Here is a 14,077-nt window from a genome sequence, read left to right on the forward strand (position 1 = left end):
CTGATTTTTGGGAGAGGTGCTGATTAGGGAGGGTTGGAATTAGGAGGGGAGTGAAAGCGGAGTTAAAAGCATAGAGAGGCAGTAGGAAAAGATGATGAAGTAGTAACTTTCATGTGCCATATACTTAGAAAATATGTGATAATATTTCATCACGAAAGGATTTCACAATTTTCTGATGGAAAGTATTTATCTTTTCCTGGATGTAGGTGTCATGTGCAGGATCTTATCACAGAATTGGGGCTTTCTGTTACAAGTGCCTTAGGCGCTCTAAGGCCGAAGCTGGCCCTGGTCCCCTGGTACTGTAAGCACAACTTTTTGGAGAGGACCTCCTCTTCAATCGGCCTCTCCAAATTTCCTCCCCCAAGTTACCCATCAGCTGAACAAGTACAACGTAGAGCTAAAACAGATAGATAAACTTTTGTGTGTGTACCCATTGCATGGTTCATATAGTATAGTTGCCTTGACTCTGTTATTTGACTATACTAAGCTGGAGAGAGAGAGAGAGAGACTAGAAAAGGAGCCCCTGTGAGTGCTGTGCATGGGAATTACAGGCAGAATAAATGCTTGAAAGTGGCATATCCAATGGGTTAGCACAGCACTGAAATTAGGTGGCTTGAGAGGCTGCGTAGGTGGCTGTCTGCTATGTCTCCTTTGCAGGAGCTGGAGGGATCCAGCTGCCCAAATAGTTTGGCTGCTCAGAGGCTGGGGATTTTCTTCCTCAGCTCTGCTGCACTTTTTGTATGTGTTCAAAACAAAGCAATTATATGAGGTTGTATTGCTTGAAAATGATTAAAATATAGCCAGCCATGCCACTAGCAGTCCCTCCTTGCTATACCATCTTGCAGCTCCAGTTTTGCCATCTGATTCATGTATGTAGATATGAACTAAATGCCCATCTGCATGCACATGCAGCCAAGACCTACAGAAAAGTCTGAGATTCAGGAATTTCACGGAAATTCCTAGAAAATTTGGCTTTCTCATATGAATGTGTTATTCCACATGAAGTTATGATAAGCAAGTTTGTTTTCCTGCTGGCTTGCTCACCTAATAAAGGCTATTTATATTCTTGGGCAGATTTTTATATAATTCATTAGAATATTAAACAAACATTCCCATAACTGTGTGAAAGTATGAAACTTTGCCTGAAAGTGCAGTAATGTGTAAGTTATTGGCCATTGTGATGCCCCAGAGCCAGAGAATATGAACAGAATTAGAATACCTGATGGAGAAATAGACCTGCTACTGAGAAAGTTTCAAGTACATATAAATGGCGAATTTGTACATCCACATTCTCATGGATGAGCGTTCAGACATTCAGAGAAGGATACAGGGGTTAGCTAAAACATTTAACTCTGATGGTTGAGCTCCTAGTAGTTGTGACATACAGTTAATTACTGTCACATAGTAAGGAAAAAAAATAGGTAGAATGTAAGAGAAGCCTTTCAGCCTTGGAGGAAGGCTGAAGGAAAAAGAAAAGCCTACCAACTGCAGTTCCTGAAATCTATTGAGGTCAAAGAAGCTTAAAGAAGATCCCAGTGAAGCAAATGGAAGTTATCACAGAAAAACGAGAAGATCTGAAAAAGCAGCTGGTAATACATAGATCTGAAACTGAATCATCAGGAGAATGGGCTTAGCTTGATGCTGTCAAGATGAGAAAAACCCTGAGGCAATTAACTTTGTGAGTTCAGAGGTGTGAATGAGTCAGGTTTTATAGGGAGAGGTAGTGTCTTTTGCTTGAACAGAGCATGATACTGCAAACTGGGGATGGAACCATGAAGGCAAGAGGGAAAAGTAGGAATGAGAGCAGGGGAAAGGGGGATATAATGATCCACGGCAAGAGTAGGGTAACTGGGGTGGGAAACAACAGCAAGCAGCAAACACTATCTTTTCTGAGAACCACAGGGAGCTGAGGGCTGAGGATGCAGTGAGCTGGCAGTGAACCAACAGCTGAGGAAATGGTGGAAGAAGGAAGGGTTGAATTCGTGGAAAATTAGTTTTCTTTCCCTGGGAAAGAGGTTGTTTTGTTTTTGACAGTCTCATTTGAACAGAAAGAGGAATTTGCCATCTGTGGAGACGCCACTTGCAGAAAATCTTAACCTTTTCCTGCCCGGGTGTGGAGCAGCAGCTGCCTCACACACTAACTGTGTGGCAGCACAGAGCGGTCTCAGTTTTCACTGCCATTGGTTTGAAATGTTGGGGTTCTTTATAATTTTGTAATACAGAGTTCTTTGGTTCTTCTGACATGACCTTTAGTGGCATTATACCACTATAACTACAAACCTTTTCTTCACCATAACTCACCTCCATAAATGTTGTACGCTTACACCAAAGAATGTAATGCACAGTGTCACAGTTTTTAATGCAGTGAGGACTGATTGCTAGGATCACTGGGAAGCTAATCTTATTACCTCTCTGCTCTGTGCTTTGAAGTAAGAAAGTTATATTATTTATGTTCTTTCTGTTTGTCAATATTTGGGGTACTCAAATAGCCTAAGTGATGAGGGACATGAAGTACCTGGACAGAGAGAGAACTAGGTGGGTATTGTTTGTGCCATAGCATCAGGTGCATGGTGCAGCAAACTAATAGTTAAATTCGAATTGCAGTAAATCATGTTAGGGCTGCACAGGAAAATAAAAGCCAACAAGAAAAGCTAATTCTAAAAATAAAGCAGAAGTTGTTTGTTAGGGTGGTCCGGAAAGAAACAGGATAGTAAAATTTGTAGATGTCTTTTTATAAAACACTAGAGGAATGTGTAACAAACATGAAGAATTCACTGGTTTATTGTAAGGAAAGAAAAATCCTGGCTCAGGAAAAATGAAGATGTATCAATGAAGAAAGGCCATATTCCTCAAAGATACTGGCTCTTGGAAGAATAGCTGAACTGATACAAAGTTTTGAAATGGAAATGTCCCTTTGAAAAATGCTGCTCCACCGGGTGCAAAATCTACTTCACGAAGTAGAATGTTGAAAACAACTGGCTTGTTGAATGGGAAAATTTCAAGGAAGTTCAAAATTGAAATGGGAGATCCCATTTGGATATTCTCATCGTTTGATTCTCCTGTATCACTTTTCCTGCATTTTCAGTGTTGGTATTCTTGTTCCATTTCATTTTTTTTTTTTAATTTTTGTGCAGGCATGTATGTGCATGTGTGTATTATGTGATAATCTTTTAACATGATTCACATTTTTTATTAATTGAAATAATTTGGATCTTTTTCTGCAAAATATGTCACCTGTATTTTTCATCTCAAATCTGGCTGAAAACAAACTCTGGTGTGCTGGAATTTCCCCTGGTCTAAATGAACTCGATTTCCTACGGAGCTGTGCTGCCAGCTGATAATTTGGTTGGGGAGCACCTCACCAACTTCTACTTTTCTGGTTTCTTTTTCTGTAGATAATAGTTATTTTCTTGTCACTGAATTTTTGTTAATTCTTTATTGCTACTTCCCCTTGATAGTTACAGTGATATGAAAATCCTTATAACCTTTTAACTACCACTTCCTTAATTAAAATGTCATAAGTGGCTGTGAATGCACAGCATCACAGAATAATTGAGGTTGCACCTCTGGAGATCGTCTAGTCCAACCCCTGCTCAAAGCAGGTCAGCTGGAGCAGGTTGCTCAGGCCATGTCCTGTCAGGTGTTAAATATCTCCAAGGATGGAGACTCCACAGCCTCTCCGGGAAACCTGTGCCAGTGCTAGGTCCCCCTCATATTTTCCTTACATCTAACTGGAATTTCCCATGTTCCAGTGTGTGTCTCTCATCCTGTCCCCATGCACCTCCAAGGGCAGCCTGGCTCTGTCCTCTCTGCACCCTCCCATGACACAGTTGCAGTGAGCACTCACCAAATGGTTTAGGTGCATCTGTTTTTACAACCGGCTAGCAGCACCCAGACTGTACATTACTGCCTTGCAGACTGCACGGTGGCTATGGTTCAGGGATGTGCTGACAGGTGTGGAGTGGCAGCTTTGAAATACAACAATATGATCGCAAACACTTGTCAGATCATATCATCAGCTCTACTGTTATCTCTTAGAAGATAATCAAAGATGAACCTTTATCTGTGGTTCAAATCCATAGATTTTTACCCAGTATGGATGAAGGTTTTCAGGTGGTGCTGTGTGTTTTGCAAATGCAGTATGTCTGTCCCTATCCAGATAGTACAGTGGTTTACTATTTGGAGTCATTGGGCTTCTCCAAGAAGCTACAAACCTAAGCAAAAAATACTTTAAAACAGTCAGTAGTTATTACTAGGATTCTTCATATTTTTGATCTAGGGGGGTTGGTTTGGTAATTCAAGAACAGTGCACTTGACCTGAAAGAAAATGCGTGCATGGTAAGGATTCTCGCCAGTTATTCCTGCCCCGTGAGAAGGAGCATTATCGCAGCTAGCTAATCTTCTGATTTGTTAGTTTATGAAATATTAGGATTAGAAAAAGAGCACGACAATTTTGTGTTGACTGGCAAAAGGCTTTGCTGGGCTCTCAGAGGCTCATGTGGAGCCCTGAAGAAGAGAGATGGTGCGATGGCAGCACAGATAGGTGCGGGCTGAACAACACCCGCCATGGCTGGCAGGAAGCGCTGTCCTCAGAGCGCTGATTCAGCAGCCAGGAGCTAATTGTGCAAGAGGAATGGCACTTTTAAGGTGTTTACATTCTCTTATCAGACCAGTCAGTGTAAATAATGCCTTTGTCAGCAGTATGGCTGTGACCAAAAAGCTTTGCGAATGCAGTGTAAGGATTGCCTCCTACAGCAAAGTAAATCATACTGTTCGAGCCCTTGGAAGTCCTTTGGAAAGGGGCAGGAGAGTTATGATTCTGCCATGGTCAGAGAGTTGCTTCATCCTATTTCAACTAATTTAAACCAGCATGTCTCCATTAGCTTCAGAGAACCTATGCTGAATTAGGTCTAGTTCAAAATACCTGAAAGCTCTGTGATAAGAAGTGCTGTAGCTATGCAATATACCCTTGTATATAGGCTATATATGTTATAACTGGTTTCATAAAATGAAAAGCTTTCTTTACCGTGTGACCATTCAAATTATCTGTACATACATATTTGCTCAATAGAGTTGTTTAAAATTCTGTTTCTGGCCAATAGCAGCAACAGATTGTGTCTTTAGCTTCTAGGAGCAAACAGGGAATACCAGTAGGAAAAAAGAGGGGGGGAGGAGATTTGTGATTTGTAGTGTTTTAACTTATAAGATGAAGAGTTTTCATTCCCGCCCCATTCTCATATAGCAACCTGGAGAAGAAAAGAAAAAGATTACATTTTTTTTCAACCAGAGATGAGTTATCAAACAAAATTTAGGCATCTAAGTCTGTTTACAGCCTCAAAAATATTTGGAGTTATATGGCCAAGTAAGGCAATTAGATTCCCCAAATCAGTAATTGGACTTGAGAAATTTAAGCTTGAATATCAAGTCCCAGAATCAGTGTGAGGTCACTGAAGTTACAAATAGATTTACATTTACTTTTTTGTCAACATTTTGCATCTTTCCAAAATTTAATTGAATTAGCAACAGAAGATACTAAATTGCCCATAAGGGCACTGTATAAATCCATGATACACCCCCACTCTGAATACTGTGTGCTGTTCTCAAAAAGGGAGACATTATACAAGGTATAGGGAATGTCAACAAATATCATTGAAGATATGAAATAGGTTTCATATCAGGAATACTTAAACTGGCCGAGATCCCTGAGCCTGAGAAGAGATAACTGAGGGAGGATAAACTGGCAATTGATACACGGAACGGAAAGGAGAAGCTGTGTGGGCATGAACTACTTACTGTTTCTTGCAGTACAAGAATTAGGGAGCATCAAATAGAATCATCAGGTGGGAAGTTCAAACAAATAAAAGGAGATGATACTTCACGCAACATGTTGTTAAAGCAGAATTCATTGGCACCGAGTATTGTGGATACTAGGGACTTCTGTGGTTTCAAAAAGTAATTAAATTTAAGTAGGAAGTTAAGCATCAAGCACAGTGAGAGCTCTGAAAGGATGGAGTAAGCCAAAGCAATACTTAAGTAATTAAATCTGTTCAGTAGAGAAAATTTTAATATCACTTTCAATAGCGTGTTTATTCTATTTTCTCTTTTTTTTTTTCATTAATTGTATCACCTCGTGGTTTTAAATTGAGTTACTCAGAGCAGGGACTATCCTGCATGTTTGTTCAACGCTTCTGAATTTATATTCTGTAAAGTGACAAGTATTGTTGTAGTGCTTTCTAAACGATAAGCAATACTGATTAGTCTCCCCACTTGTGCCTGACTGGTGTGTACCTAGCTGCTTTTCGGGAGGAAAATACCTGAAGTAAAAATACGTTAAGCAGAGTCAACAGCAGATCCAAAGGAGCTGTCATGTCACTGCTACGCTCGTCATCTTTGCGTGTCCTGCCAACATCTTGGTGTGCAGAGAGCCGACTTAAAGTAAGAGATGTTACTGTGGCTTGTACAAACAGATGAACAATTATGCCAAATGCAAGTATCTCTGCAAATTTGCTCTAATGAAAGCAAGAGGGTGGAGCTACAAACCTTGTCATGCAAATCTAACTTTCAACAGAAAAGTATCAGTTTTACACAAATTAAACTTCCGCCCATGCCACAGAAACTTTCTCAAGGCTAGGTGCAGATTATTGCTGCTGAGGTGCCTGTGGCAGTTTGGGTGGAAGACGCAGAGCACCTCTTGGATGACACTGACACAAGTAAGTATCCTGAGAAGCTGCACAAGCCCCCTGCTGTGGCAGCTGCCTGCCGGCAGCAGCCATCTTCAGGCCCCGTCCTTTAAAACACTGTCAGTGAGTGGCAGATGAGCTACACCTCCTCAGAAAGGCTTCTTGAAACGTTTGCAAAGAAATAAAATACATATAAACCATACTTGTGCAGTGCCAGGCGGGTGAGCCTGGGGAAACAAGCTACGCAAAAGAAAACGCTCTAAATGAACGCTGAGAGCTTAACCTCATTTTTGGTAGTTGTATTATGGGTCTTGTGGCTGTACTGTTGAAGGTGAATCAAGGATTTTTTTTCACCCTGAAATTATGTGGTTCTTTGATCAAAAAGGGTAGGGAAATACTCTTTTAGTGTTAAGCTCCCGTAATCAGCAAGCTGCGGTGCAGGGGTCTGGCTGCCTGTTCTGCAGCAGACAAGGTCTCCACCGCTGTGTTTAGAGGGTGCCTGCCACGGCAGCCAAAATAGTAAGAGTTCAGGAATTAAAACCTGCTTAATGCTAGCATTACCGGAGCACACTGATGCTGCACCTGGTTCCTGGAGGGGCCTATTCATGCTTAAAAAGCCAACAGAAATCCTCCCCCCGAGCAGACAAATCCCCTCAACCCCCTCATGTTTTATTTTTAAGTGGCAGCAAATAACTTTTGATTGTCAGTAAACAGAAGCATCACTGAGAGATGGTATATCGCTTCCTTGAAGGTAAATAATTTACTGAAATCTTGGCTTTAGGCAGATAAGTTTATAAACTGCTGTCATTATTTCTTCAGTACGGTATATGCGGATCAACTGTGGTTCGTAATCTGTGATGACGTTATTGTTTGCATTACCCACATAAATCTTCCAGCATCTGTGTATTTCATAAGGGAACAAACATTTCTGTCTATTACATGAACATGACTATTGTAATAAACTCATGTTATGACAGACTGGAATTACTGCAAGCAGTCTCCCCAAAGCCTACAGCCAGGGTGTTGCACTTAGACAAGAGTATTTCCAGCAGCCTAGAGAGGATTAGCAGATCAGGCTGCAGAATAATGCATATTTTCTGTCAGTCCTGCCTTGCCGTGGGGACTGGAGACCCACAGCCCAATACCCCAGGGCTAAGTATGCTGCCTTTCGCCCACTGCCTGTGGAGAAGGTCGGGGAGGAGTTATCTTGCCCGAGGCCAGCGGGGCTGTTGCAGAGGGAGGGGAGGGATGTGCAACATCCTTGGGTGGCTGCGGTGCACGCACCCGGCTGCGCCGGCTCTGCCTGGTGTGGGCAGAAACAAGCTCCTACCAACCAACAAGGACACGAAGCAGTAACTGTTGAAGTTAAACATTTTTAAAATCTCTCCCCAGAGCATTACCGAAGTTGGCAGAGTGACTCTGAACCGCCAGTGTTAAAGCTCAGCACACAGAGACGTTTTGCAGAGATCTGCAAAGATCTGCCTGTGCTAGTGCCTCAAAATTGTAGCAAATTGAACAGAGAAACTACTTCGATCTCAGGTAAAATCTTAGAGAGGCTGTTGTGGCATGCAAATAGTGAGCAGAAAGGATAGTTGCATGCTCAGCCATGTAGTTTTGTGGTAGCTGCATTTCAATTTGATAGCAATTTCTCCCCCCAGTTCCAAATTAGAAATTGGACTGACGTAACAATACTCCTCCTGCTACCCGTTAGACTTCTGAAAAGCATTTGTCCCTGCAACATTGATTGAAAAAGTGCCTGACAGGAAAGCAGTACAATCCCACTGCATTAAGTGAATTAAAAATTGCTTAATTGATAGCTCTCAAAGAACAAGATTTTACAGGCTTTGTTATGCAAAGAAGCAATTTGCAATAATGGTTTCTTTTGCCTTCAGTTTCCATGAATCCCTGACTGTTTCTTGGCCCTGTAGTTTTCTGTCTGGAAACTTCTCAGGCTGTAAATCCATGACTATTAATGCTGGATCTGTGTATGACTGGATCTCCCAGAAGTACATGTTTGATTCAGATCAGGTGTGGCACATGATCGCATTTCTGTGTAATCATCCAAAGCAAATTTTGTTTGCCTCTGTGTGCTGGCCTGGCTGGTGGAAATCTAGAGGGGGTCAGGCAGGCATGGTAATGGGTCAGGCATGGTAATGGGTCAGGCATGGTAATGGGTCAGGCATAAAGCCTTCAGGTACCAGTCAAAGTGAACCCAACAGGGATTTTTTTGTACAATCTCAATTTTCAGAGTGAGTTTATACTAGATTGGTGCTTTGCCTATGGGGTTCTGGTGTTTTTGATCCCAATCAGGAAGCTTCAAATCCAGATTTACATGCTTTTACCATACCAGCAGCAGCTGCTGTAAGTGCAGAGGCTCTATTTCTCAGCTCCCTGATTTCAGGATGAGGGCAGATGCTTTGCCTGATCCTGCCATGGCAATGCTGTACAAGAACAAGCCCCCCACCAGCCCAGCCCTGAGTGGAAGATATGCCAGCAGCAACGCAAATGCCGGATGCTGTGGGTGAAGTATCACAGAGAATGTAAAAAGAAGCAGCTTTTCTCTTTGCTTATTTTTATTGTTTTTTATTCAATTTTTATTAAGTGGGACTCCATCTTCTAAATACCATTTTTTTCACCTCTTTCCCCCATATCACACCCAGCACAAGGAAGGGAAACAAAACAAATTCCCCGAGGCTGTTGATTCTCCAAAGTGGCCTTATGTCTTGTATCTGTTTCATGTGAATTATATTCCGCTGGTGTTCAGCCAAGTGACACACAAAAGACATGCCACTGACACAGGAATGGGAATGGGGCAAGCAGGGAAGAGGCGGAAGAGGAAAGGAAAGGAGTGATGGATGAAAGTTAGCCTGTCCCTGGTGAAAGCTGGGGACACAGTTTTGTGCAATGGTTTGAGCAGAAGCTGGTTTTGCCCCCTGGACTTCATTTCAGGTTCAGCCTCTCTGTGGTGAAGTGGTACCTGTGACCCCAAACTGGTTCTTGAGGGTGGCTGGAGAGGTTGAGAGAGGACCAGGAATCCCAAGGTGTGCTAAGTCAGAAGCCGGTGCAGGTGCCGAACGGCCTCAAGCAGAGAGGCTGGGGGCACCCCGCCCCCCCCGCCCCTCCCCACCCGCCAATCCACACCTGCCATAGGTGAGGTGTCACTGTGGCAGGGAGCTGGACTGATTCTGATTCACCCTCTTTTTCTAATAGCTACATGTCCCTCTTCATTATCCTACGCACCGCTTATTCCATTGCTATGGGCAATACCAGCTCCTCCTTGCCGCTCATGCTCCAAGGTGCTTTTTAAGGTCTATCACTGAATTGCAATGAAAAAGTCAATTCCACCAGAAGAGGAAACTTTATCAAAGCAGTGAGGGGTGCTGGTTTTGAACTAAGAAAATGAAACATCGTTAATATATTTCTAGGGAGCTAGAGCAGAGGAACTATGTAAGCCAAGGTGACAGTGATATTGCACAGACATGAATTCTTAAGCAATAATTTATAGGAAATATGTATGAGGTATAATGAACATTATTAAATATGTAACAAAATGAAGACAATCACAAGTTGTTTTTTTCTGAGAGGTGTTTGACAGGAGGCTTCAGCCTTTACAAACATATTTTCTTTCTTTTGAGGTTGTCGTGGTTGTGCTGATTAAGGATTACTGAGATGTTTTACTGTTGGTGTACATGTATGAAAGACATGTTGAATATTGACATGTATTTATGTGCCAAGACATTCATTATGCAGTTTCATTAGGAAATTCAAATAGTAATTATACAATTCATTATGCAATTATACAATGACATTTATTCAATATACATATATACACACACACATATATATGTATATACAAAAGAGACATTTCTTATATTGCCAAAATGAACATTCTGGACAAAAAGGAGTAATTTCTTTTATGAGGACCTAAGTCAGACCTAGCCGCCATCAGTGATATTAAAGAATGCTTTGCCTGTTTGAAGCTGGCTTTCTGAGGTCGGAAGAGACATAAAAAACATAACTGAGATTCTCTTGCAGCTGAAATATAATTAAATCCACAACTGCTAATGGCATCACATCTTCTAAACAAAGTGAAAGACAGATCTGTGTTCTGTCATAGCACACCAAAGTGGAACTGTGAAGACAACCAAATTTCTTCTGTTTCAAAGGAAAAGCTGAGTCATGTTTGTGTTCACTCAGGAAGGGCACTAGCTGGGAAAGAGCCGAGGCAAATGCAAGCTGGAGAGGTTCCCTACAGCTGAAAGACTTCTCACAGGCAGAGGGGAGACGTGGGTGTTGGGAAGTGAACTTCAGCTGGTGTGACTATAGATGAGCTTTTAGATATTTGCTTTGCTGGCCTGACTGATGGCACCATCAGCATGTCACCTCCTAGCAGAGATCATCCCTCAGGCAAGGATGCTGCAAGAAACTTTCTCTTCAGATGCATAACAATTTCAGATTATGAAGTCCCTCATGGGTAAAACAGCTGTGGAGGAGGGGAAGGGGAACTAGATGCATTGGCAGATCATTGGGGTGAGTGGCTGTTGGTATCAGCTGTATGCTCCTCTGCAGGCAGGTGTGCGTGAGCTCTGCCTTGCCCCAAGCCGAGCAGAGCAGAGGGAGCTGCTCGTAGGGTGATACGGGCATGAAGGTGGTAGCAATCCCTGACATGAGGGAGGCTGGGGGTCACCAGCACCTCAGGCTCACTGTCCTGCTGCACGACTCCTCACCAGCTCCCCAGGCAGGCATCTGCATTTCCCTGCAAATGCATGTGGTCATGCTAACCGTGCTGCCAGCAGCATGCCCTCAGCTTTACTGCAGTGCACAAAATGCGTAGAGGTTTTATGCACTTTATCCATAGACCCCTCTTTGTTAACACGCTCTCTCTCTCTCTCTCCGGTCCCTATGGGGGAAGACTCCCCAGCAGTCATGCTGGAGAAGACTTGTAGCAAAACCTTAAAGTAGAATTTCTGCCTCCCTGAGAGGCTGGCTGTTTCGATATGTTTAAGGGAACCAAAACATTCCCCTGCACAGTCCTCTAATTTAGGAATTCACAAAGATTTTACCTGTAGATACACAGAGACTTTTATGTTTCCTTGGGACTATTATAATATGTCTGTATGGTATACCACACAAAAAGAAAGAAAGGTTTCAATCTGAATGAAGAATCTTGGTTGAAATGACAGGGACTTGAGCTGTGATTTAATTAATTTCAGTAATTAATTATTAAATATCTGTGCTTTTAACGTTAGAATTTTTTAACTGGTTTAAAATTCTGATACTTTTGTATTGCTGTGAAACTTGATTGGCAAATTGATAAAGCAAGTCATTGAGAAATATGAAGTTTCATAATGAGAACAAAGACTCCACGTCAAAGAAGAATGAGTTAGAAAAAAGGCGGTTCACAGTACAATAAGACTTTGATTTATTGTGGTGTGATTTATTACCTGGATATATTTAACTCCTGATATTAAACTCACCTGTTCGCTACACTGTAAACACGGACACAAAACCCTCTTTATTTTGCTTCCTGTAAGCTGTCAATTACATCTGGATTGCCCACATTCATAAAAATTCTCAGGTCTGTACTTCGGCTAAGTGATCTGCGGGGCCTTCTCCCAGGCAGGAGCGGGGAGCTTTAACATGCAGGGACAGGGAAACAGCACGGATGTGGCAGATGTTGCTGGGAAGACAAGATGAATGTCCATGTGCATTTTCCCACAATATCCTCATCTGTGTGCATCACGCATTAACAAAAAACTCAGTGAATTAATTCAAATACATTTCTCTTAATAGCACCCTGATCGATAAAAAAAGTAATGCAATGTTTGCAAATATTCAAATGTTTCTTTTTCCATTCCTTTCAGACTTGCAGTCTACACAAATATGAAACATCTTATGTTTCACAGTAGGAGAACAGATTGTGGAAGTCACCAATTAGCCATGTCACTAATCATCCATACTATACATGTAAGTTTTAAGTTTCTTAGCTAAAATTCAGCATTTAAGTTTCTTAGCTAAACTCAATACCTGCTGCAGTCTCTTTGGGGTAGAAGGCAAACTAAGGAGAATTTAATTTTCTCCCAAGAGGTATGACTGTTACCACCCTCCTTAATGTATACCCAGTCTTCCAGTCTCTTACTGACTTAAGGAAAGGCTTAAAGAGGTGTTTGCAGCCTTTTTCTCTTACATGTCCAGCTTTCTGCTGCGCGTTTCTTCCAATCTTCCTTCTCTCTCCAACCCTCTGATTAATAGGAGGCTTGTCAGCTCTGGGGGTTTCATTGGGAGCTTTGTTCTCTTTGGTGTAAACCACATATTCTGGAGATAAGCGATTAGGGCAAAATCTCATCTTTATATTTCTAATGGAGGAAAAGTTTGCATACGAACCCTAGGGACTCAAAAATCAGATGGCGAATAGAAAGAACAAAAATGTCATTTTGCTTTGAAATCTTATGATTCTTTGGGGCCTGACTTATGACTCTGGTGTGCTGGGATTTGACAATGTTAATTTCTTCCTCCCTATTCTTTATGCAGTGCTCCTCAGGACTATTTCTGGGAAAGAGCTTCTACCTTTCCACTTTTTATTTGTCAGATCAGCTTTCCCACCTCTTCTGAAATACCCGTCTTTGGTGGTCACAGTGGCCCCCGCTGTGTGAGAGAGCATGCACTACTGTGTTCATCCTCACAGCGCTGCTGGTAGGGGGATGATCACAGCTACCACAAGCGAGCTGGAGGCAGAGGGGTTGTGAGTACTCTACCACCGTAATGTAGGCTCCCACGTGGCCTGGAGCAAGGGCCCTCCAGCAGCAAACATCTCCTGTTCACACTCGCACTCACACTTGTAGTTTCCCTGAGCTCAGGTAGCCCACAAATCCCATCTGCACCTGTGGCAAGAGACATTTCTGTCTCATTCCAGGCATTCTTGTCCACCTGACAAAGGTCATAGGATATGTCTGCAAGGGCAAATGGGCCAGGCAGAGGCTTCACAGAGTCCCAGGACCTGTTTGCACTGCATAGGAGTAAGAGTGCCCTTGAGTGCACTTCAGTGCGTTGGGTGCACATAGAGTTCACCGCCATGAGTACCAGCTGGGCTGCCCCAGAACTTGCCCTGAAGGTGCTTCTGCAAGCAAGTAAAGTGGATAGGAGGTGAGTCTGGCCTGGAGCCTCATCTTTGTGATGCTGCCACACCACAATGCAGATGCACTCTGGAGATTAAGGGCTAGATTAACATTTAGGCTGGTATCTGGCTAACGTGATGCTTGTGTGTTACTGAGATCATCAGAACCCCCTGCGCAAGGTCTGCTTAGCCTGGGAGGCACTTGATGCTCCTTGGTGTTGATGATGACAAAAGTTAAGTCCATAATGCACCTACATTTTTGCTGTGGGCACGCACACGATCC

This window comes from Pygoscelis adeliae, unplaced genomic scaffold, assembly GCF_000699105.1.
Source record: "Pygoscelis adeliae isolate BGI_AS28 unplaced genomic scaffold, ASM69910v1 Scaffold133, whole genome shotgun sequence".
Taxonomy (NCBI): domain Eukaryota; kingdom Metazoa; phylum Chordata; class Aves; order Sphenisciformes; family Spheniscidae; genus Pygoscelis; species Pygoscelis adeliae.